This window comes from Prionailurus bengalensis, chromosome B3 (genome assembly GCF_016509475.1).
Source record: "Prionailurus bengalensis isolate Pbe53 chromosome B3, Fcat_Pben_1.1_paternal_pri, whole genome shotgun sequence".
Classification (NCBI taxonomy): Eukaryota; Metazoa; Chordata; class Mammalia; order Carnivora; family Felidae; genus Prionailurus; species Prionailurus bengalensis.
In genome coordinates, this window is record NC_057355.1 from 44,332,943 (window position 1) to 44,357,813 (window position 24,871).

The window sequence follows — 24,871 nt, forward strand, 5'->3', positions numbered from 1 at the left end:
GTAATGCCTTTTTTTTTAACCCAAAGTTTCTGAAGAGTTGGAATTCGCATATGTCTGGCTGCTGTGACCCTTCAAGTATAAACTAATGTTTCAGCTGTGATCCATGGTCAACAGAGGTCATACTTCTCTACCTGTAGTGGTCGGAAGTGGTACATCTCCACCTGTTTGTACTGAGTGTGTGTTAAAGAGAGTCTAGACATGGTCTGATGAATTCTAGTGATTCAAGTCATTAGTCTTCAGAAAAATCATCAAACCTAGTCAGGAGGATCAATTAATTACTTACTGATCACCCCTATTCTGGATCCTTCAACTGGTATGTTTCTAGGAAACATCACCTTGATTTCTTTTAAACTTTGGTCTCCTTTTCCTCACCACTAGTTCACGATTTAGGCCGTTTTGTACTTGTGTCTGTGGAGCAGAGATACTGACTGGGAATATAGGTGCTGTCGCTCGACCATGAGTGTGGCCCATGAGGGCCCTGGTAAATGGCATTGGTAGTTTGATGTGGAAATGTGCGCTGGAATTACACTCTGTATTCATCCCCACTTCTCAGGTTCAACTGCTTTCATCAATTGCCTTCATTCGAACTACACCATAAGTTTACAAACTCACGTCAATGTAAAGTGTTGTGATTTTGCAATCCGAGCAATAATGTTTGACTGTGCTTTGAACCTCAGGATGAAACTAATCCGTCATTGATGCAGGCAGTCAACTTTCACTGTACTTGACCAGCATACTTAGACTTTGAATTAATAGTGTCATCAGAATTAGATAACTATTTTAGACCACAGATATGTGCTACCCATGAGATGTGCTTGGGCATCCTTCTAAGGCAAGCTGTGGAGATATTTATGGCACAATTTAGGGCCGACAAAGATGTGTCCCCAAATATTTCCTAATTACGCTTTTAAAATTTTTGGTTTCATGTGAAACATTTGGGGGAAAAATCTGTGTAACATCAAAGTAGTTTATCTTGTGCCTCAGTTGATTCTTGAAATCTGCTCTTGGGTTTGTCTGTCTGTCTATCTGTATTTGTAGCAAACAACAAAAGCAAAACAAAACAAAACAAAAACAAACAAACAAAAGAACACCCCACCAAATTCGATGGTTGCCTGACTCTTAGGGCCCAGTCCTGCAGTCTCTCCACGTGGCTCTCCCATGGGCTTCAATGGAATTTTGTTTGAGGAAAGATGTAAAGGTCGGGTCCGTAATGGACACATGATCAGGACAGCACCTCCATCTCTCAATGCACAGTTCCAGTTGGCTGTCCCTCCATCACGGTAGTCTGTGGCCCTTAGCTTTTTGGGGGTTGTTTTGTCGTCGTTGTTGTTGTTGTTCTTGCTGTTGTCGGTGCATAATTGAGCTCATGATGACTGAGAGATTGACAGTGCAGGAGACTGAAGTCCTCTGTATATCCGCAGGGCAGGCATGGTACAGAGCGCTTCCTTGCACAGCCTTGCCCATGAGCTCGTCCCTGGCCTGGAGGGACCCACTCTAGAGGTGGTAAGTAATTCAGTCTTTCTGCTAGCTCAGTCCTGGGCCTCTCCCGAACAGGAGCGGATGATTATGCCTACTGTTTATGGTGGTTTGGGGTATGGACTCCTGGCCACCTGGCAATACACAGAAAGTCACTGACTATTTGCATTATGACTTGGCTCTTGGATAAGTGGATAAAACCACTAGTTGAACTCCATTGGATACAAAGAGTGCTCCTCAATAAGACAGAGACCAGAGATGTTAGTAACTATATAGACCATCCATCCATGAGGACCTTCAAGGAATTGTCATCCCTGAGACTAATTTCATTTGGCCTATTGCAGAAACAATAACTTGTGGTCACATTTAAAATCATAGAAAGATTTGGATGACAGCATGAGATTGGTGGCTAGTAAAGAAAAACTGGTGTTCCGGGAAGAGGAAATAGAACCAGGTTGGCCCTGCAGCAAAGGCTTAACCAACTCCATCAGCTATACCTGCTTTAAAACAAAATCAAGATGTAGCCAGAGTGTGTAGATTTTGACTGCCTTTCTAACTATGGAAAACAGCAGGAAAAGTCTTAGACATTAAGCATAAAATAAATGTAGAGAGACTTAAAATAAAGCTCGCTTTATGTAATTTAAATATTAAATTGACCCAAAGAGATCAGAAATCATCTTAGTTTTTGTTCGGTGTTTACTTTGATGATTGAGGGGAGAGGGCCCACGATAAAACAGATCAATGACGACTTGAGAAGAATAGCATCTGAACAGACAGTTGACACAAGACTTTGCACATGCCAAGGAGAAATTGAATTGTCCAAGCTGGCGTGTTAGTGAAAGTCTTCTATGCCACTTAAATGTGGAGATTGTTTTTGTCACCCAACTCAGCAGACAACCCATCATATTTCTGATCTTAGCATCTCTACAGGGCCTACAACTTGTGAGGAGGAAGAAAATCAATCAGTTCTTTCTCCAATAACAGTCACCCAAATGACTTCTTCTTTAGCATCTGTCGGATTTTTCTTGAAAACTGAACTGTCCTAACTTGCCTATAAGTTTTCCTAAGATGTTAAATTCCAGCTCCTCTTAAATCATCTTGACATCTGTTCTTCAAAAAGTTTCACTATCAGTGAACTATATGAATTCATTTTTGTACTGTCTCAAGACTTCCATTTTTAGCCAGTGTTCTGGAAACCCTGGTCAGGGCTTGACTACATAATCATCGACAGCTGAAGTCACCCCACATTAGCAATTTCAGTCTGGGTTTCCTAACTGCCCTCACAGAGAGATGGTTCAACTTACAAATTAACATGTACAGTTGCAGAATATATTATCAGACTAGAGTGTCAGCTCACAGGTACACCAGTCAGAGGTGCAAGAACTACAAAATGAACCTGAGTAGATGTGACACCTGATCATATTTTAGGCCACCTTGTTATCTGGAAAGCATAGACATTGCTTCCTTAAAAAAATAAATAAATAAAAGTGCTTTGGGTGAGTTGAGCCAGAAAGTCCCAGGAAAGAAAATCTGATTATTAGCTTCAGAGGAATTCACAAGCGGGGTGTTTGGAGAACTCAGATTCTCCTGAATTCTCGAGAAAGGCACTGGTGGTGTTTGTCATTAACTTTACTCGGCCGGTGGGAGAAGGCAAAGTTTTGGGCCTTCTAGTACTAAGTCATCATGACCAAACTGGTCAAAGAAGGCTTTCATTTGTGATATTCTCCAATTGTTGATAGGAAATGTTGCTGTCGGTTTTGGTACGTGAACAGAAAAGGAAGTGTTTACTTGTGGGGTAGGGATATATCAGATAAGTTGTACACCCTGTTGTAGAATTTCAGTTTAATCTTTGTGGTGATTATATAGCACCTGTGTTTGGTTGGACACTTTAAAGATTGGTTTTACTTCGGTATTTCACAAGTTTGTTTTGGTCTCTTTCCTGCTGAAATCGTACCATGTTGGGGAAGTATCTTTTTCATGGCATCAGCTGCTGTTTTGGTTTTTATTTGCCAAGGACAACCGGTCATTTGCCCCTGACTTTTTAATCTAAATCTACCTGGATAGTTCTGCCTACACTAAAATTATAGAAGATGGCAAATTTAGAGGTGAAAAAGTAAAAGAAAAATGCAACAGATCATCTTAGTTGTATCGAGCTGCTAGGAAGTTGAGCATCATGGAGTCAGGAACCTAAGGGAATTTATCAGCCAATCACCCCAACGCAGACCCAAAAGACACCAGGTAGGCTCCTGGATGGTTTGCAGAGGCAACAGATGATTGTGACTTCTTCCTGTTCTCATTCATATTTATATTCTTTATTCTTTCTGTTGAAGCCTGTTCTGCTTGCTTTCTTCCCTCAGGATCAGGCACTTAGAGTCACATGAAAATTGCAGGGGACTCGGTGAGCAGTCAGAAAAATGTATCTGTTTAATCTGAATTCATGTCAGTTTTCCCCAATAAATAGCAAAATAAAATATGCTTCTGAATCTTCTGAAATATTTCAATTTTAACATGAATAGCCATTAAAGGTAATTGAGGACACTTTCCAATGTTTGCTTACGGTGGGCTAATACCTAACATATAAAATTAAAGTGCTATCTTATTTATAAAGAGATTCTAGCTCTCAATAGTAAAAATATTTTAGTACAAATCAGAATATTTCCTTGAGAAATAATCCTTTGTATCCGTAAAAAGAAAAAAAGTGTTTACCACAGTCATTTAAAGTGGAATAGGTTAATGTATTCACTTTTCACCCCTAGAGACTTGGCTTTGAATTTGACTCAGAGAAAATTAGTTTCGAGGCCTCAACCTCCTCTCCTTAGGCATTTGTTGATATCACAAAACCAACCCAACAATTTGTCACGATTGTTGCCATTTACTCAGGAGGTCCGAGAACTAAAATAACCTTATTTGCTCGTTTTCTTCTCTTGTCCTTGAGGCCATTCCTTTTGATTGTAGACTCTTAACGCCACCAAACTTGGGGCTCACCCATAGGATTTTCACAGTCCAGGAAGACGCAGCAACCATTCTTGGCAAAGCTTATGGAAGGTGCTTTGGTTATATAGTTAATAGGTTGCTGTGGCAACCCACGTGACTCAGGGTGTGACTCATAGTAAGTAGAATTTCAATTGCTGCTGGCAGGGTGTTTCATTAGGACAGGCCTGAAAAGAAGCCACACCGAAGTTCTCTTCGTAGGCTTTCATCCAGATTCCATCTACCCATTGAGAAAGAGAAAAGGGGATAACCCAGTGCTCACAAAGTAGCCAGAGGATTCATTTCTTAGCTTGCTGACGCTACTCTCTGTCCCGGACATAAAGCTGGCTGGTACGTGGTCAGAAGTAGATGCTGCCCTCATAGAGGGCTAACCAAATGGACAGCTGTTTATTGATTACCTACTATGTGCTGACACGTTCTTTGCCCTCAAGGACCTCAAAGACCAGGCTGAAAGTGGGGATGGGGTGGGGGTGGGGTGAGTGGGCTTACATAGTCGCTGAAAACACAAACACCTAGTGTACCATTTGTAAAAGAGACAGCTCACAACTGGAAAGCAGACTGGTAGCTGGACGTGTGGGAGAGGAGAAAAGAATTCCATGATCCGGGATTTGGCTCCTGTGATCCAAGCCTACAGAAGGATGAAAGGAAAGGGATAGATTTAACCCTGGGTGCTGAAGGCTCTCCCTGCTGCACATCTCCCATTCTCACCCAAAGTAACACCTGTTCAGTCCCTTCAAGATCATCCAGTTCAGGGAAGTAAAAATCCCTCGTCCTGCCTGAAAATGTTTGCCTTGTTTAGACTCAGCCTGTGTGGCTGTAGCCAACCCTGCCTGAGCTTAACAGGATTTCTGTCTCATCATATTAAGATATAAATGGACTGCACTTGGCCCTGCCACTCAGTTCTTCCAAGGTAGAAGATTTACATAGTCTGAAAACCCACAGTTCATTCCATTAAAAAAACAACAACAACAGAATATTAGCTAAGTGTTTCCATCAGAGCATCCAGTTGACTCAAATTTGCTCTGTTCGTAGACATCAGATCCATGAATTGAATTTGGAAAAGTACTTGTGTTCGCATTTCATAACACAGGTTCACAAGGGTGTATTGAGATGGTGAGGTCACTGTAGGGGGAAGACACAAATGCCTAGCCTATCAGGTACTAGTATGTACTTGATAGATTATATATTTAATAAAACTCTGATACATGGTTGGGTTGATCTTTAAAGAAGGCTGGGTGTCTATCACAGAGTTTCGTGTTACTTTTGTTTCAGTCATGGCAATAGTATGGAGTAGCAGTAGAAGTACCCGTAGATGTAGTAACAGCAGGGTAGGAACTGCCACCCCTGGGGCACCTGGCTGACGCTCAATGGGTTGAGCGTCAGACTTCAGCTCAGGTCATGATCTCACAGTTTGTGAGTTCGAGCCCCACATCGGGCTCTGTGCTGTCAGCACGGAGCCTGTTTTGGATCCTCTCTCTCTCTCTCTCTCTTTCTCTCTCTCTCTTTCTCCCTCCCTTGCTCCCTGTCCCTCTCCCTCCCTCCCTCCCTCAAAAATAAATAACATTAAAAAGGAACTGCCACCCCTGAGCAATTAATTCTGATACTCCAGGTGTTGTGTTTAGCACTTTATGTGCATTATCTCATTTAATCTTCTCATCACCTCCATGAGCTCTGTACCACATATGTCCCCAGCTTGTAAGAGAAAATTTATCTGAGGGATCAGCAAGTAAAGGAGCAAAAAAAACTTGCAAACTCATCCAGCTGGTGACAGGCAGAGCCGGGACGCAGAGAAGGTTGAGTCCTCGCACGCACAGAAATGCCACACCATTATCTCCAGTATCAGCATTAGGTAACGTCGTGGAACACTTACAAAGTGCTAGATGCTTTTCTGAGCACTTTGCACACGTTCGTTTATTTCATCTTTGCCACAACCTTGTGATGTAGGTCTTGCTGCTACCCCACTCTCCAGGTAAAAGCTGAGCCCCAGACGTCTCCAACTAGCTAGTATGTGATGGAACAGGATTAAAGCCACTCCACAGAGCCTTAATGCTCCTACAGTAACAGAGTAGACTTCCACTCTAGACTATAGCAAGAAAGTCAAGTGTAACAGCCATTCCTACAACTGATTCAGGTTCTTTAAACTTACAACTATTTTACCTGTAAAGGCTTCTAAGCTTGGTGAACGAACTGATGATAACAAAAAAAAGGGGGGGGGGGGATGTTATTCCTACTATATGAAAAAATTCATGTAAACCATGAATTTTGTACATAAAACCATGCAGCCTTCTTACTTTAAAATGATCATTACTTCTCTTTTTAACAATCTAACCTAATTTGGCAAAGAACTGGCATCCACTTAATATCACTGTTCATACAACTCAACTGATTCTGTAATAGCTCAAAATGGTTAGTTTTGATTCTAAGATACTTATGTCCCCCACAATAATAGTGAAGTGTATTTCTTTTGGCGTGAATCCATTTTTCACAGCAACTAAGTCTTTAATAATGGACCTTAATAACATATATAATAAATTTGTGCATTATTCTTTTGTCAGACCAACTGATAATTCATGTATAGCTTTCATTACCACTAAGAGGTAGTATGATTCAGGACACTGTGGTTTCCCTGAACCCTAACCAAAAGCAAACAAAACCATGAAGGCAACAAGAATGCCCAGAGGGTTGAAATATGTATCAAAACCATCCATACGAGAATTAAACATCTAGGTTTTGAGTATGCTTATGCATACCTGAATTTAGAATTAGATTTATGGTTATATCAGCTTCTCTGTTTTTTGGGATCTGCATCCAAAGGAATAAAAACAGAGGAAAAACAGGTGCCAATGTGTTTGAAATATGAAAAAAGTTATTGTTGTACATTAATTTCTTTATAAATTACACAAAATTTTTTGTAGCAACTCTGTCAGCTACTCTGCCAGGAAATTAGTTTATTTGTAGTCACATGGTCCCTTTTGATTGTAATTGATGCCTGTATCTGCATATTATGGTACCTAAGGTTCTGATTTCCAACCTACCCAATTACCCTTTTTCCTGGGGCTTCCCAGGATTCCTTACAGTGGAATGTTCTCCACCTACTTCACCTCCACCTCTGAGTAAAGTTTGTCTATGTAGGAGTGATAGCTTTTCCCTTGTTTTACTTTGTTGATCTCCAAGGTAAAACTCCTAATGTCTTAAGTAGTTAACAGCCAAGCATAGTGACTGGAAGGCATATTGAGGAGTAGAAAATGCTCGAGTGTGTAGGATTAAGCTTCAGATTCAGCAAAAGAGACTCCGTAAATCTTTGCTTAAAATTTTGTTTTTTGGGGGCACCTGGGTGGCTCAGTCAGTTAACTATCTGACTTCGGCTCAGGTCATGATCTTGTGGATTGCCAGTCTGAGCCCCATGTCGGGCTCTGTGCTGACAGCTCAGAGCCTGGAGCCTGCTTCAGATTCTGTGTCTCCCTCTGTCTCTGCTCCTCCCCCTCTCACACTCTGTCTCTCTCTCTCACTCTCAAAAATAAACATTTAAAAAAATAAAAATAAAATAAAATAAATAAAATTTGTTTTTGTAGGAGAGAGGGAGGAAATTGTATGGTAGGTAACCCAGATACCTGTAATACTAAGATCTAAGGAAGGAAAGCTGGAAAGCAGACCACAGGCACGCCCTGTAGAAAGAGCATGGGGCTAGGGGTCAGACTGATCTTTTTAGCTTGGTATTTCCAACCCCTCTTCTGTGCCTAGCACTGTGTTAGGTATAGAAAGTTTAAGTCATAACCCTCACTCTCCAATAGCTCTGAGGAGAAAGGACAGACCTGTTTGAGCAACCTGTAGTAATGAAGGAATTGCAGGAAAATGCAGGGTTATGATGCAAATCAGATTATCTGTATGCATTGGGGATGCTAGTAGTGAGCTGAGCTTGTTCTGGAATGGTAGCAATGATTAGGTGTTTGATCAGGTGGATCAAGGTGGGGGGGGGGGCAGTGGAGGATGATTGTGTAGACCTGTCTGACTAGAATAGAGTATTAACAAGGAAAAGGAAGGACAAGAAGAACAGTGGTAAGGTTCTGGCTTTATCTCAGGACCAATGGGGAGCCACAGAATGTGTGTGAAAAATACACTGACCTTTAAATAACGCTTTTATTGCCACGGTCATTTAGTGAGCGTTACATAAAGCAGACGTTCCATACTTCAGTCCCGTCTCCGAAATCAGACAGAATTCTCATCCTTAGATAGAGGTTCTTCTCTGGCCTTTCTTCTGATTAACTGTATAGCGGAAATGCTCATTGAGCAGGACAGATCTAGTCCGAAAAGAGAAGGCTGTTCTGACTATTAAAGAAAAAAGAGTGTTTTATTTTTTCTCCATCTTCCCAGTTTCAAGGTCTAATTGTGAGGCCAGTTCTTGCCATTTCCTTGAAATCAGAGGAATGAAATAAGCCTAAAAAATATATGTGCACTTTGAATTGTGTGGCTGATGGTTCTCCTTGCTTTCTTTCGTTCCTATTGCTAATTGGATCCTACTGTAATACCAGGAGCCTATGTCTTTCCGACCCGTTATAACTCGACCATATGTAGCTTTGTAAAAATTTGAAGCCCGGGTTCCACATCTTGTTCACACCTTAGGCAGGCAAAGTAGACTGTATTGACGGTGACGTTTTCATCAGCACAAAGAATTCTCTCCCTCACACGGCTAGACAATACAAGAGGATGATTGTACTTCCTTTTCTCTTTGTGGGTATTTCTTAATTTTCCCAGAATGAGTCTCTATTGTTTCACTTAAAGAACAGTAAGATTCAAATGAGGCATTTTCATCAGCTGCATGTTCACAGAAGTCTTCAGGATATAATGAACTATAGCGCATTACCTTTTCTGTCTCTCTGAACGTGGTATCTATCTTTTTGTGTCGACAAAACTGAAAATTCACTTTCCCTCCCCAAGTTGGGGCATCGGGATAATTGATTGTTACCAGTCTCTGCTGTTAGTAGACAAGATAACACCAGTGCCTCTGGAGAACGGGTAAAAACTAAACTCTGTCCCCCGAGGCCAATGAAATCGCTGTTTGGTCCCTTGTGTGAAACTTCCTAATAACTTAACTGGGCAGCCTCTGGGTCCCTGGAGGGTTTCTCCACAAGAGTATTCCCTCTCTTTGTTAAGATTGCTTATTAAAAATGATTTTATAATGAAGTTGCCTCAAATAGCTGCTCTTTTCCTGGTTGTCCTTGAAGCTGTGGTGAAGAATCTTAGAGACAACTGTCTAGGGTTTTCCTCCTTGTTAAAAACTTCTCTCTTACCACTGTTACTCTTGATTTTTAAGGAGACAAAGTCTAACTGACACAAGTCCCTCTCCGGTTGATTATGTCGCTTAAAAACCTGTGCAAGGCATTATTGGTAGTTAAGCTTGTCATTTGGGCTCAGGAGTCGAATTGATCTACATGGATGGAGGACATTTAAGTCTGCAGTGGGAACAAGGCTGTCGGGCTTCCCCGGAAGAGCAGTGGCTGGGGAATGCTCTTGCTAACTCTGCCCCTGACTCCATCACAACAATGATATCCAATTATTTTCTCTCTTTGGTCCTAGATTTCTCCTATCTGCAAACTAACCAGTTTCCTGCCATGAGGAACTGTCATGAAGAGGAATCAAATAATAATAATAAAAAAAAATTAGTAGTGCATTCTCTTCTATCCATGCGCTGTATAAGTTCAAAGACTTCTAATAAATGTAGGCAATTGGAAGAATTAGGGTTTTGTTGTTGTTGTTGTTGTTGTTGTTGTTGTTGTTTTTGTTGCTGTCCACATCATCGGCTTGGCTCTTTGGCTTGAAGAGGCTTCAATATGCTGGTGTATTTAATATGAAGAAAGATAAAGCAGATGTCAATAGGGCTTACCATTGGGAACATCTACTTCAGACTTGGTGTCCCAATGGCCAGGTGACTCAGGAAACGGCAAACCATATAAAGTTGTTAGTGACAGATGCCGCTTGAAATATTTTTCTAACTCGAAAGCTTGTCAGGCGGTAAATCTACAGAGCAGAGTGTTCAAGATGCAGGTCGGCCCTCCTTTGGCTTTGTGAGTACAGTACATCACCAAGAGTCAGAGGGACCATCGTGAGTCTTTTAGCGGAGAGATCAGTGTGGTCCAGTTGTGCTAAGAATTACTGTGCGCTAAGCTGTGCTAAGAACATGCCTTGGCTAAACTCTGTCCTCCAAGACCAGGTGTGTTAGAAAATACTGTTTTTGTACTCAGCAAGTCCTGTTCCCTCCTTTCTCAAATAAAAAGAAGAAAAGAAAAAGAAAACCGATGACCTGCTCTGGATTCCCATTACCAGCAGGATCTTCTCATTCCCCCTCCTTAATAACCTCGTAGGGCTTTCCATTGCCTCGGGAGTCTACACTTCTTAGTATGGCTCTCAAGGGCTTTAGCAATCTGATCTTAATATTTCCACTGCTCCTTCCTTGACTTGTAGGCTGGCAGTTTCTGCCATCCTCGGTGACCAGTTTCTACATGACTGTACAGGGGGCATACCTCAGTGCCTTTGCTTCTGTTGTATCTTGTTTGTCCTGGAATGTCCTGCACCAACTGCTGCACCTGTAGAATTCTTATTGCTCCACCAAAGGCCAATACAAATAGCATCTGCCATGGAAAGCCTTCTGCAACCCCCACCCTCTTTGTTAAACTATTAACTGCAGCTTCTCTGCTCCCACAGTACATTATTAAGGTGGCAGTACAGAAAGTATATTGTAAATCATTGTTGTTTATGTAGCTTTGTCCTAGATATGGTTTAATTATCTTTCTATCCCTTAGGCTTAGCAGAATGATTGGTATCTACTATGTGTTCATTTAATATCTGTGTATTTTAAATAAGTGTGTGTGTGTCTGTGTGTATGTGTGTACAGACACAATATTATGACCTCCCGTTCTTCTTGCAAATTTGAGGCTAGGGAAGAATAATGATCTTTTCATTATTAACAGCTGAAAGGAAGAACAGATATTTAATATTTGAAATTGTATTGTGAGATTCGTACTATATTATTTTGGAAACCAATACTGCAACTCAAAGGGCTTCTTGATGTCTGGCAACTTACCATATGTATCTCGAGTCTCAGTTTTAGCACTGCTTGCTTTAAAGTTTTGGTTTCTTTTGTTAATATTTAAGTCAGAATCTCATCCAGAAGGCTTAAAAGTACTTATTTTTATTCTAAGATGAAAAACATGTTACTTTTCTGAGTGACCTCTTAAGCACCATTTGTTTGCATTGTCAATACAAGATTTTATAAACCAGATGATCAACTCTATAGAGTAAAAAGTAAAGAGTCATTTTCACTTACCTTTGGCATCTAAAGGCAGAGGAGAAAACATATCTTTGAGAGCAAAGCATTGGCCATTCTTTCCACCCATGGACAGAGTACATTCTATCAAGGAAAATATCCTACGTTTGTCTGATCTATGGAGGGAAAAGCGATCCTAATGTGTTAAACAATTTGGGAAGTGGATGTCTTGATAATCCTAGATTATTCACTGAGTCTTAAGGTAAATTCCAGAAGTAAATGGCATTTATTTGTTCAAAGTGCAAACACGTGACATGGCTATGTTTTTCTGGCCTGGAATGTAAGTATGTTTCCTTAGCTTCGCAGGGACCACTGATTTCACAACGCTGGCCCTCTTCAGAAGTAGCTGCACACAACCGTGCTTTCCGTCTGCTCTTCCTTGGAATCCCCTGCCTTTTCAGCTTTCTGAGCAGCTTCCTCACTTCTTTTGTTTGTAACTCTTTCTGGAGTCCAAACAAGAGGAGCCAAGTCATCCCCTGCAGTATCAATTGCTTGAGTGGAAACCTTGCTTTGTAAATGAGAGGGTGAGATGTGACCCAATAACAGAGTCTATTTTTATTTTAATTTTAATTTATTTCCTGGTGGCCCTTTATGCCTCCTTAGGCGATGACCTAACCAATTCTATCTTAACACTGATTTTTTTGTTTCTTCCAAGGTCAAAAAGCACGTTGGAATCATTATGACAGGAGAGTAAATGTTTTCTTGCCTCTAATGGAAAGTCCATCTCTTCATATGAAATGTAAAGTCTGGTTCTCGCAGCTTTACGAAGCGCAGCTTTTCTCTCGTGAGGCTTCTATTAGCAAGCTAACAGAGAACAGGGGGAAGAAAGATCTTTGATTTTTGATGGAAACACCATCTCTTGTAATCTCTTTCATCCCTCTCCTTTCTCAGATGGGAGTCTTTAATAACGCAGCCAAAGGAGCTGTCTTCATTTTGTGCTGCAGTTTCACATAGCAAAGTGCAATCAAAAGTCAAAACTGTCCTAGAAGGCGCTCAACCCGTGGTTTTCCAGGTTGGAAAAGGGAAAGCTGTTACACCATCACACGTAGACATGTGTCCCCATACTACCGCCCCACCAAAAAAAAAAAAAAAAAAAAAAAAGTTCTGGCTGTTAGCTCTAAATCAAAGAACTTTCCATGGCCTGATTTGTGGAAGTTACCTAATCCTACCTATAATTGGGGTGATTTGAGAGACGGGAAAATGTTCTCATTTTCATTATGGGAGTCACTGGGGGACAGTGTCATTGAGAAGAATATGTTCTTTTTGCCCTAAATTGCTTTACCTGAGATGCTATTGGTATGTTTCACTTAAGTTAGATTTCTAATGAACAAAATGACCAGTATGGGTCCCTTTCTCAGAGATTCTCCTAGTGCTTAAGCTAGTCTTTAATGGTCAGTGAGCTTTCCTTCATTCCGTCTCAGAGTTTTACCTCTAAGGAAAAATTCTAGAGGGTTGCCCCTGGAACACAGAAGAGTCAGCTTCTAACATTCTGCGTATGGTCAAAGGATCTACATACTGTCCATGATTCGTCTATGTTAATACAATGGTAATACCTCATCATGAAGTTTTTTACATTGTATGATCACCATTGAGTGAGCTCACCTTGTGATGCCAGACTTCGGAAACTTCTGGAACCAACCCTCTTGGCACAGAGGCTGGGCTGGGTCTACCTCACACTGAATAAAGTGAAGTTCTCCCATAGTCTCATCTAAAATTCACAATTTCTCCCAGCTTGTCACCCCTACCATTAAATAAATTGGGCTGAGATTGGGTTCCCCAGAGAGTAGACTCTGAGATTTGCATAGAGGAAGTTGATCAGGGAGTGCTTCTAGGAACAACACCTGTGAGGGGTGAAGGAAGCTGCACTGGGCAGGAGAAACTGAACTGTCATGCATTTGTAGCCTGAGTTCAGCACATGCAGCAGGGAGATGAGAAGCAGGGGTAACCCTTGAGAGATGTCCTAAATCGAGGAGAGGAGGCTGGATATTTTACCCTGCATCACCCAGCCACCGGATGCCAGCTGCCCACAGGGAAAGACGTAATATTGGGCAAGGCAGCTCCCTTTAGCCAAAAGCAAGTCTCAGTTGTGAGCCACTGACAGTCAACACTCAAGGCCCCCAAGGAGAATAAGGATCTCAGTCCTGGTGGCAGCAAAGGATTTGGGTGGCACGCCACAGTATCATTATACAGGGGCCAAAAAAGACATTAAATTTCACTTTTGGGGAAAAATGTTTTCTGTGTTTGAAATGACACACATTTTATTGCTTAGCTAGGATGTAAACTAATAAAAATATATGCTTGGCCTCAGCATTATGGTATACCAGAATTGCAAATGCTGAAGAAAAAAATAGTATTTTTTTTCTGTTGAATAAGATTCTTCGTTAGAATTTCTGGTCCTGGATGTGTGCGTTATAAATCATATGTTTGTGCAATTTCACGTAATGTTTTATTTTTCCACACATGGACATTCCAGAGAGTTAACACATTTTTCTCAATTATAAAAATAAATAACACATTTCCAACTCTTTTGGCTCCTGTAAAATGAATTCATATAGGAATAAAGAGAATGCTTACAAAGAACTAGTTATACATATTACCTGTTACTTTTTGGATTTTGACAGTCTACTGTCTTACATTTGAGGTACAGTATCTGAAGTATATTGCAGGGCCTATTTGTGTATATAGTATCTCTCTTTTTATGAAATTCCACCCTCGTTTTGCCTGTTAGCAACTACTTGCAGGATTAAGCTGGAGATCAGTGGTGGCTGCAAAGATGAGAACCATCATGAGCTAATAATCCCATCTCCCAACTATTGCCTTCTAAGAAAAAGCTTCTCAGTAGTAATTAGTGATAAAGTACAGAATGAGTTTTTGTTTCATTCCTCAGAATTTTCACATAAAGTCTGATTTAGTGAAATTTGACTTCAATTTTAATTCTGAGAATAAGAGATCCCAGGGGCGCCTGGGTGGCTCAGTCGGTTGGACCTCCGACTTCGGCTCAGGTCATGATCTCACAGTCTGTGAGTTTGAGCCCCGCATCGGGCTCTCTGCTCACAGCTCAGAGCCTGGAGCCTGCTTTGGAGTCTGTGTCTCCCTCTCTCTCTGCCCCTCCCCTGCTCATGCTCTGTTTCTCTCTGTCTCAAAAATAAATAAAAACATTTTAAATTTTTTTTTTAAAGAAAAGAATAAGAGATCCCAATATGAGAAAAATCAATCCAAACTGTGTTCGTGGCGTACTGTAGAAAGAACTGAGTGTTTCCACTCTTTCCAACTTGCTTCAAAATACATCTCCCAACACCAACGCCAACGTTCTAAAGCTCCAAATTTTTCTTCATGGAATTGCCATAGTTTAGAATACCCCTCTTCCCTCCAGAACCAGAAGCTTGAGACACCTTGCAGATCTGAACAAGGGCTTTCCAGTTTCACAGATCCTGAAGTTTCAGACAAATATCTGAACTTGTAGAGTTCAGATAGAGTCAGGGTTTATCTAAATGGAATTCAATCTGTATTGCTTTCCTGGATTTAGTTTCTATGCCTCTGCTTGGAAAGGAGGGGCCCTTTCAGGTTGATAATGAAGTTAATTCAGATTATTCTTTCCTTTACTCAAAGAGAATCAATAGATTGGAGAAACTCTTTACCTGGTCTAAAAGCTTCCATGGTTCCAACAGCTCCTACCTGGGAACATCCCCAGCCATTCTTTTGGAGATCCCTGTGTCTGAGCCCTGTGAAAGCGATTCTGATGGTGCCCGTGGACATCAGTGGCAGCCTGATCCGTCTGGCCTGGGTATTACCATAATAATTACAAGGTCCTGACAGCAGCTTTTCAAGTGGCAAAATTATTGGGAGGACAGTCTCCTGTAACTCACTCTTGGGAGAGGAGTGGAGTCCCCTGTATGCTCTACCAAGTAACCCATCTAAATTTGCCCTTTCACAGATGTCTGATCCATCCCATCCAATGACATGCATTGTGTAACCACTCCACTTCTTTAGAAAACATACTGATAGTGTAAATTACAGTGGTTTTTTAATATAAAGGTAGCTAATGAGCTGAAATGCATTATGATTGCTATTTCAATGGACAGGATGAATCTGCTCCTTAATTTTTTCCTTGCAGGGGGGCGACTCTCTTCTCTCTCTCTCTCTCTCTCTCTCTCTCTCTCTATATATATATATATATATATATATGTATATTTTTTTTTTGCCTGAATTTCAGTGAGTGATTCACATTACTGTCAATTACACGCCCTTATTATGTATTACAGCCACCAGGCAGCTGTCCAGGAAAACACAAGTCTGAAAGTGCTTCTCTTTTAAGAAAATTAAATTCATGGTTGCTCCTCCTTTGGGCATGGGCAACAGGCAGGAAGCCTCCACTTTCTTGCCAAAGAAAGGGATAAGGCCTTGCCTACTTTATCTGGATTAAATACCCACTCTGACATCTTGAGATCTTGATACCAATGCCCAGATGCAGGGCTTGGTTTGGGTTTCTAAATACTCTTTTTTATTTGTTTGTTTCAGCGTGTGTAACAAAACACAGACTGGTGTTATAAAACAGTATTTCTAGTTATGAGTCACAGCATTGCCTGTGCATTACCAGAAAGGCTGTGTGAAGTCTGAATGGAGAAACTGTTCACTTTCCTCCTTCCCAACAGGCAGAGTCTATGACAGCTTAGGGCTTTTAGCCCTATTTGCAAAGCTAGCCCCGTTGTCGCCATATTCAGTCACATGTCTCTTTTTTGAAGTTTGGGCGAAACTACATCTGAAAACTACATCTACTATTGGGCTGCTCTACAGTCCCAGAAATTCTGCTTTTATATGGGCAAATGAGGGCTGCTAGGCTTTCTCAGATGTATTCTTCCTGGGAATGTTACAGAATGTACAAATACGGTCTCTACGGTGAGTGGGTAAAGTTGCCTAAATAGTTCATGCATTTGAGAAAACTGTGAGACTTAGTTGATATATTTCCAGTTCAGAGTCTTTAACTTCATTTGTCTCTGATTCTTAGAATCAGACATTTCAAATAATGAAATATTCAGTAGCTTTGAAGCTGGGCTTCACACAATCTGTGTTCCAGATACATTGTGCCTAAGTGATGTTGGAATCTTAAATAAATATTCGAAAGACAAAGGATTGTGAATTGAGTGCAATCACTTTCACCTCTGCCCTTGTTTAGAAGCAGATTCAAGCCAAAAATTGAAAAAATAGTTTTTTTAGGTGATGGATGAAATTTAAATATGGACTGGTATTTTAGATGATACTAAGGAATTATTTCTTTAATACTGTCAGGTGTAATCATGGCATGGTAGATGTTTCTTTACAAATCTCTATCAGAGGGGCACCAGAGTGGCTCAGTCAGTTGAGCATCCGACTTAGGCTCACATCATGATCTCATGGTTTGTGAGTTTGAGCCCCGCCTCTGGCTTGTTGCTGTCAGTGCAGAGCCCGCTTTACGTCTTCTGCCCAGCCCGCCATTCGCCGCACCCCCCCAGCCTCTCTGCCCCTCCTCCACTTGGGCATGCACGAAAAGTCTCTATCAGAGATGAACACTATAGTAGTTATGGGTGAAATGACAGGATATCTGAGATCTACTTTAAAATTCTCCGGGAAAAATATATTGAGGTGAGACTAGGCACAGGTGAAGCAGGAGTAGCAAAACATTTGTTTTACCAGGAGGGAGAGGGGGAGTGCATGGAGCTGTATAATACTATTCAAGTTTTGCATAAGCCTGAAAATTTTTTAACAGATTACCTTTTTCTCACCTTCTTGTCATCTGTGATTTCTGAGATGATTATATTGACATAGATGGTTTGACCATTTGGGTAATTAGTCTTTGATGAGAAAAAAATGACACCGATGAGCCTCTCAAGTTCAGAAGGTTGATGGTGATCTCTCATACTCCATAAATCCCTGCATCTCTATAAAAACTCCGCGTTGTTAGCATCCATGTGAATAAAAACTACCACGTATAACAAGGTTCCCTCACCTTCACTTCAGGTTGGAAAAAAGGTAGGAGTGTTAGTTGCTCTTGTTCTTCTGTCTTTTCAGTGTTCTGGTCACGTAGACCCAGATTTGAGAGTGGACCAGAGAGTTCGTCTGGTGGTCCCCACCTCCCATATTCAAGATGGGGCAGGGGGGACATTTTCACCAGGAGGTATAAAGTGTCTTATTCAAAGGCAGTTCCACTTGCCTTTACAGAAGTAGAAGCAAGGCTGGAACCCTTCGACTCTATCATACCACCTCAATCTCGTCCTTTAAAATACTCATTAACCATCTACTCTCTGGGGAGCCAAGCAGTTTTCTAAATCCAGACCAGCGACTGCGTGGGAGATGTTCATTCCGGGTAGTGTGGCCCCAAATTATCTTTTCCTTTATTGAACACTATTTCCAAGTTGTGTGATAAGTCCCAGAAGTGATAGTTTTTAATTCTGTTCTTGTTAATGCTCAGCAGTGGGTTTACAACATGTGCTTCCTCTTCTGCTTTTCATAGACTTTCCGTCAGGGAGGGTCAATATACTCGAATGACAGTCTGGGCTGACAGGAGGATACACTTGGCTAAGTAATTCCGCCGGGACCATCAGCTGCTTCAATAATGCCTTTCCGAAGGCATTTTATAATTTACGCTGAAACTCCAAACATCACAATTGAAATAGGGATGTTTTTCTTCAAGTGCAAAAATGAATTCTGTTTTGCATTTGTGGCCAAATCCTTTAAGCACAGACTTCCCTGCTAAACGTTGTCTTCTTTGCATTATACTTAATAGTAGCTCACTGGGGTAAAGTAGAGGGTCAGACTGGCATTTATAAAACAATTGTTACCTAGTCTTTTCAAGAATTTTTCAAAGAGCAACCCTCTGATTCTTGAAAACATAAGTATACAAATAGATGGGGAAATAGAAATAGAGACAGAAGGACTTTGCCCTGTTGATATGGTCTATGAGGAGACCATCCACAGGGTTTGGTCCTTTCTCCTATCCATTACTCAGAACTCTGGATTCTCTTGTCTATTGGATGCCCAAGAAATACAGATTTCATGTATTCATTCATTAATCATCCTGCCCTTACTGAGCTCCTAATATGTAGAAGGCACTGGGGATATAGAAAGAAAATATTGACTCTCTACCACCACCATCACCCCCATTTTTTTGGAGGAGACAGGGACACAGAAACAGAAAAGTACACAAATGCAAAATTTTAAGTGCCTTGAATATGAGTGCTAAGGAAAGAGAAGGTATAGGATCCACCCTCCATAGGGGCTCCTAGAAATCATGAAGATCTACGCAAGAAATATTGCAGAGTGTGAAGTAATAGCTGAGAGAGCACTCTAGGCAGAGGTAAATGATGTGAACACTTGGCTCTTTGTCTGCGTCCAAGGTAGACTTGATCCTGAGAATTTGAAATTTCACTTAATCTTTTACCCTTTTCATAAATTATACCTCCTAGAAGACATTGACTTAACTTACTTAGAACTCAAGACCGTAATCCTATAGAGGAGTCTATGATTAGACAGATAAAAATAGGGAAGTACTTGATTGCCATTTCAGGCTCCCAAAGGGAAGTTTTTCAGAGGTCCCCACTATGGTTAAGCTTCTCAAGGATTGGCTTTGTTGTCAGTACAGGGAGGTTTGTTCCTTCTCAGGATTTTCATCTCCAGTGTAATCTAACTAGGGAGTAAGTCCTCTAGTCTTCCAGGGGCAAAAGAATCAGCTTCCCTTGGTTTTGTCCGTGGGAATATGCTTTTCCCATTATCCAGAGCTGCTTGTGGATTCCTAGTTGGTCATTGATATGGAGAGGGCCTGTTTTCTCTGGGGGATTGGCAGAAGCGTCATAAGCCACAGTTGGACCCACTAAGATGCCCATATCCAGAATAAGAGAAGAAGGGGGAGAGGAGAGGTGAAGGATGAGGAGGAAGAGGGGGGAAAAAGAAAAATAGGAAACTCATAGGTAGCTTTGGAGCTTACCCAGAGACTTGTTACATGAGCTGACCTCCAACCTGTCAATCCATAGACAAGGCCTTGTACTTTGTTCAGGAAACTCTGGAGATTTGTGGTTTCTAATATTCACGGTGCTATGTGCCAACTCACATAGCCAATTTTTGCAAGCAAGTAGTGCTGCCGACACATGACCCATATTTCTCACAAATCCCATTATTCAGTGGTCTTTCTATTCTTCTAATTATACCAAAAAGAGAGTTTCTAGTGGGTAATAATCTCTCTTTGCTAATACTTTGTAGTTGGGTTCCAAACCAAGACCTTTCCTCTATCACAGCTTGAGTACGTTATTTTTATTTTAGAGCCAGTCACGACTAACGGGGAGGAGAGATTCTCTTGGCCTCCTGGGGTGGTGGTCAATGGATTTATCCTTTACTCTTCCTTCCTTTTTGACCCAGTGCCTCATTTGGTTTGACTTGCCTGGGCAGATAGGGAGATACCTGCCCAGAAGATCTCATTCAACGGGCATTGTGTGGTCTGGCTTGCTTGTTTATTTTTTTCAAATCAGATGCTCAAATAGGGCACGTTGTGAAATCCTTAACTAAATTATAGTCCAAATACTTGGTTCCAAGGAATCTCGAAAAAGGAATAATTTCACTGTTTAACAAGTTTGATTACTATTTTTTAAAAATTACAAAGGAATTTCATGGGATTTAAAGATTCCTTTTTTTATTAAAAAAATTATTTAATGTTTATTTATTCTTGAGAGGGAGAGAGACAGAGTGCGAGCAGAGGACGGGCAGAGAGAGAGGGAGACATGGAATCCGAAGCAGGCTCCAGGCTCTGAGCTGTCAGCACAGAGCTCGATGCGGGCTGGAACTCATGAACTGTGAGAGCATGACCTGAGCTGAAGTCAGATGCTTAACTGACTGAGCCACCCAGGTGCCCCTAAAGATTCCTTTTTAATCTATAACTCTTATGTTGAGCTTATCTCTGTAAGCTCATATTTTCTATATACATGTATTATCTCCCCTAGACTGTAAACACCTTGAAGGTAAGACTGGTGTCTGCTTCTTTTTGTGTGCCTCAAATTCCTGGTACAGTCATCTAAGGCAGCAAGGCAGATGGGGATGCACGCTGGATCCCGGACTCAGAACCTGGGCCCTAGGCCTGAGTCCACTAGCCAGTGTGACCTGGCAAACTCCAAATGGGCCCCACCTTTCCTCATCTGCGAAGTGAAAAAAACAGGACTAGATGATCCCCAAGGTCTCCGTCTTCCTAAATTATGATCCGGAGAGTCAGTTAGATCTTGAATTGGAAGAACTGAAGTTATTTTCAGTCTTTATCATTAATTTTCCTTTGTTCCTGTATCTCACAAATGAATCACCTAAGTTTTTCCACTTTGGTAGAAGGTATTGATTTTACCTCTATGATAAACCGAAAAGAATCCTGGATGAGAAGTAAATCACTAATATAACCATTAAGTGTTAATAAGTTCCGTGGGGAAACTATTCTCTTTCGTCAGCCAGAGTAGCTTAATTTATTTTTCTTTAAATTAAAAGACTTGCAATACCCGAACAAAAGAGAGTCCCAGAAAAGGTGAGGTATATCGCTGTGGTCTGCCGTCTCTGTGGCCAAAATATGTGTGGTATGTGCATCTGTGGCTGAGGGTGGAGGGTTCTCTCCTTTGCTCTTCTTTCGTTTATGAAATCGGGTTGAAGTTAACATCCAGGGATGCATAGAAGGCAGAGTTGGGAGGAGACCGACTTCTGCTGTAGAAGGCTTTGGGAAGGGGATGTGGGAGCGCTCAGGTTTATACACTGGCTCCGCATGTCATTCGTTCTGCTATTTACTTGCTGAGTGCCTACTGTATATTCTTCAAGGTGCTGGTATTTGCTAGTTGTATTGCATAGTACGGATGCTGCCTTTTCTTCCTCCTTGTCTCCCTGGTGCTTTGAACCCCTGGAAGCACTGAATAGATATTTGCAAAGGAATTGGCCTCTAAACGCTTTTTATCATGGCCTGTGGTCTCTTCCACCTGCCCCCAGGAAAGAGCTTGCTGGACCTGAAGAGCTTATACACAGCTGCCTAAATTCTGGGGTCATGTCATGAATAACTGGGTAGCTTGTACACCCAGTGGAGCCTTAAAAAAAAATGTCTTTCTTGTCCTCAGAAATCGGGAGTTTTTTAAACCACTCAATGTTGCCATGTCTGGTACATTCTGTGTTCATGATTTCCTTCCCTTACGTTTTCGATCTGTTCGGTAAATATTAACTTGTGAGTCCATGTTATATGCCAAAGACTATGCTGGTCACGAGAGATGTAAATAGGAAGCAAATTCATTCATTTCCTAATGCTTCTGTAATAAATTACCACAAGTATGGGGCTTAACACAACACAGATTTCTTCTCTTAAAGTTCTGGACTCCTAAAAGTCTGATAGGAGTGGGGCTAGAGTCAGGGCATTGGCAGGGCTGGCTCCTTTGAAAGGCTCTACGGAAATCTGCTTCCTGACTTTTCCAGCTTTAGATCCACCTTGCCTCATGGCTCCTTTCTTGCCTCATGGCTCCTTTCTCTACCTCCAAAGCCAGCGACATAGCATCTTCCAGCCTCTCTCTGTCCCTCTGCTTCCATAATCACTTTACCTCTGTGTCTCTGAAACCTCCAACCTCCTTCCTGTAAGGACCCTTGTGATTACATTGGGCCCACCAGGATAATCCAGAATAATCTTCCCATCTCAAGGTCCTTAACTTAATCACATCTGCAGAGTCCCTTTTGCCATCTAAAGTAACATAATCACAGGTTCCGGGGATTAGGATGTGGCTGTCTTAGGGGGAGGAGGGGCCATTTTTCAGCCTACTGCAGCAAAGCACAAGGCCTTGCTTACCTCAGAGAGCATAGGTTCTGGTTGCACAGGCAAGGACAAAATGGGGTAGGTTTTTTGTATGTTTGCTTCCTTGTCTGCTTGTTTGGCTTTGTTGCTTTATTCTAGCCATAAAGTTTCAGTGGAAATAGGTATGGAGAGGGTATGTCTGTTAAATTCAAAATGTATCAAGGTTAAAACTAAATCTCCCTCTTATAAAATGCTACCTTCAAAACAGAACATTAACCATATCATCCAACATCTTACGGTATACATCTGAATTGTTGCATCATCCAGATTTCAGCATGAAATGATTGGAATCTTTATTTGCAAAGGGAAGAAATAAGACTTCTCTCTCCTTAGCCTGTGAGAAACTTTGGTCAACAAGTCATGAGTCACTAGCTACTTTGATTAAAATGATAGACATTCTAAACCCCAACCATCCCAAAAGGCAGCTATCACAGGGAAAGAAGAGAACACACTTCTTCATCTCAAGTGTTGGCCACAAAGTCCAGGGTTCTCCTGGTAGAGTTCATGCTCTCGTTGAGACTTTAATTGTCCCTCAAGTTCTTTGTAGTTTTGAAAATGTCAACATGAAAAATATTGCCCTGGGGAATTCAAAACATAAATTATAACATTAAGCAAATAAGAGAACCAACTTAGAGAGGGAGAAATAATCTGGCTACAAATAGCAAGAAATCTAATATCAGAGGCAGAAAACAAAAATGAGGCATGGCCTGATAGACAGGTACAGTCAGACTCTGCACTAAAAGCCACCCAAAGAGTACAGTGTCCTGAAAAGTCCCAAGGCCCAGAGGCATCCTCATGTGGTCACATTTTGCCTCTACAACCAAGTAGGATTAATGTGGCTGTGAGCAGGCTATTTAACCTTTCTGAGCTCCATGTGTAAAATAGGGACAATACTACATAGCTGAATAACTAACATCGTGTGGGTGCAAGCCCATGCTTCCCCAGGATCTGGCTGATCGATGGGCAGCCAGTGATGACAGTGCTCTGTGGGCAGCCTTGGCACGCCTATCCCTCCGTGGGCACAATGGCCTTCATTTCCTATGGCCCTCCTCCAGTGTAAGGCTGCCCTTGATATTCACTTTGGCCAAACAGAAGTCATTGTTTGCAAGACACGCTTATGATCTGCTTCATGTCCCAGGCATGTTCAAAACACACACACACACACACACACACACACACACACACACAGTGTCTCCCAGAGGTCGACCCTGTGTCTGTGACTCATACGTGGCAGCCAATTTTCCAAGCAAACTCAAGCACTATAACAAGGGTTTGGGCTTTACCCAATCAGTTGGGATTTGTCTGCAGGCTCATAGGTCATTGCCCCTAGCAAGCTAAAAAATTCACTTTCAAAGTGGTTCATAACCTGTAGAAATGAAAGCGCACAGTGTAACATCTCAGGTAAAAAATCCGATGTCACTCAGATCAGGCTTACCAGTTGAACTCTGGTGATTATGAAGTGAACTCTGTTGTTGGAAACCTGCGTGAACATTAAAGTCTGTCATCACTTTTATTGGCAGGTGCCACGGGCTCAGACAGCAAGAGGGCAGGATGGGAGAGTACTGCCGAGCTGGTCAAACAGAAACAATGGAGAGAAGGAGAGCAAGAGGCAGCAGAGAGAATTTTGATTTTTCTAAAAATGGAACTATTTGTGTAGTGGGGAGTCATGAAAACTTATGGCCATGTGGTTTGTGTTAAGTGTTTCACAATGGTTAAATGTGTTCTAGCACTCGGTGGAAATGGGATTCTCTACCAACTAATTGAATGGAGGAGAAAAACATGGGAGGGATTAGTTTTCTAGAAGGAAAATGAAAATGAGAAAAAAAAATCATGTCGCTTTACTTCTATTCTCTGTTGGGGATTTTGAGAAGATTTATCTTGGCTTTTCTGGAAGGACACATATGCAAATCAAAGAATCATCAAATTTGAAGATTAGCAGGGAAATTTGAAGTAGCCAGGCTAAACTCCCATCTATTCTCAGGACCCTCCACTCAGCATCCAGCTTAGGCACAAAACCTGCAACAGAAGATGTTACCTTCTTCATTTCTTTTCAACGCAGCCCATTATACTTATGAGCCAGTCTGGTTTTTATTTTATTTTATTTTTTTAGTTTCGTGAAATTTTTTTAATATGAAATATGTTGTCAAATTGGTTTCCATACAACACCCAGTGCTCATCCCAACAGGTGCCCTCCTCAGTGCCCATCACTCCCCCTCCCCTCCCTCCCGCCCCCATCAACCCTCAGATTGTTCTCAGCTTTTAAG

The 24,871-nt window shown here is 41.5% G+C and overlaps 1 protein-coding gene and 1 long non-coding RNA gene across 2 annotated transcripts in view; both read left to right on the top strand.

Moving 5' to 3' along the window:
* RORA (RAR related orphan receptor A) overlaps nt 1-24,871 on the top strand; it is a 719,056-nt gene that overhangs the window by 531,154 nt on the left and 163,031 nt on the right. The gene's annotated exons all lie outside the window — the stretch shown is intronic.
* LOC122468564 lies at nt 29-24,438 on the top strand. Its single transcript, XR_006293277.1, has 2 exons — nt 29-1,503; nt 24,128-24,438. It is a non-coding gene; the product is annotated as an uncharacterized LOC122468564 (long non-coding RNA).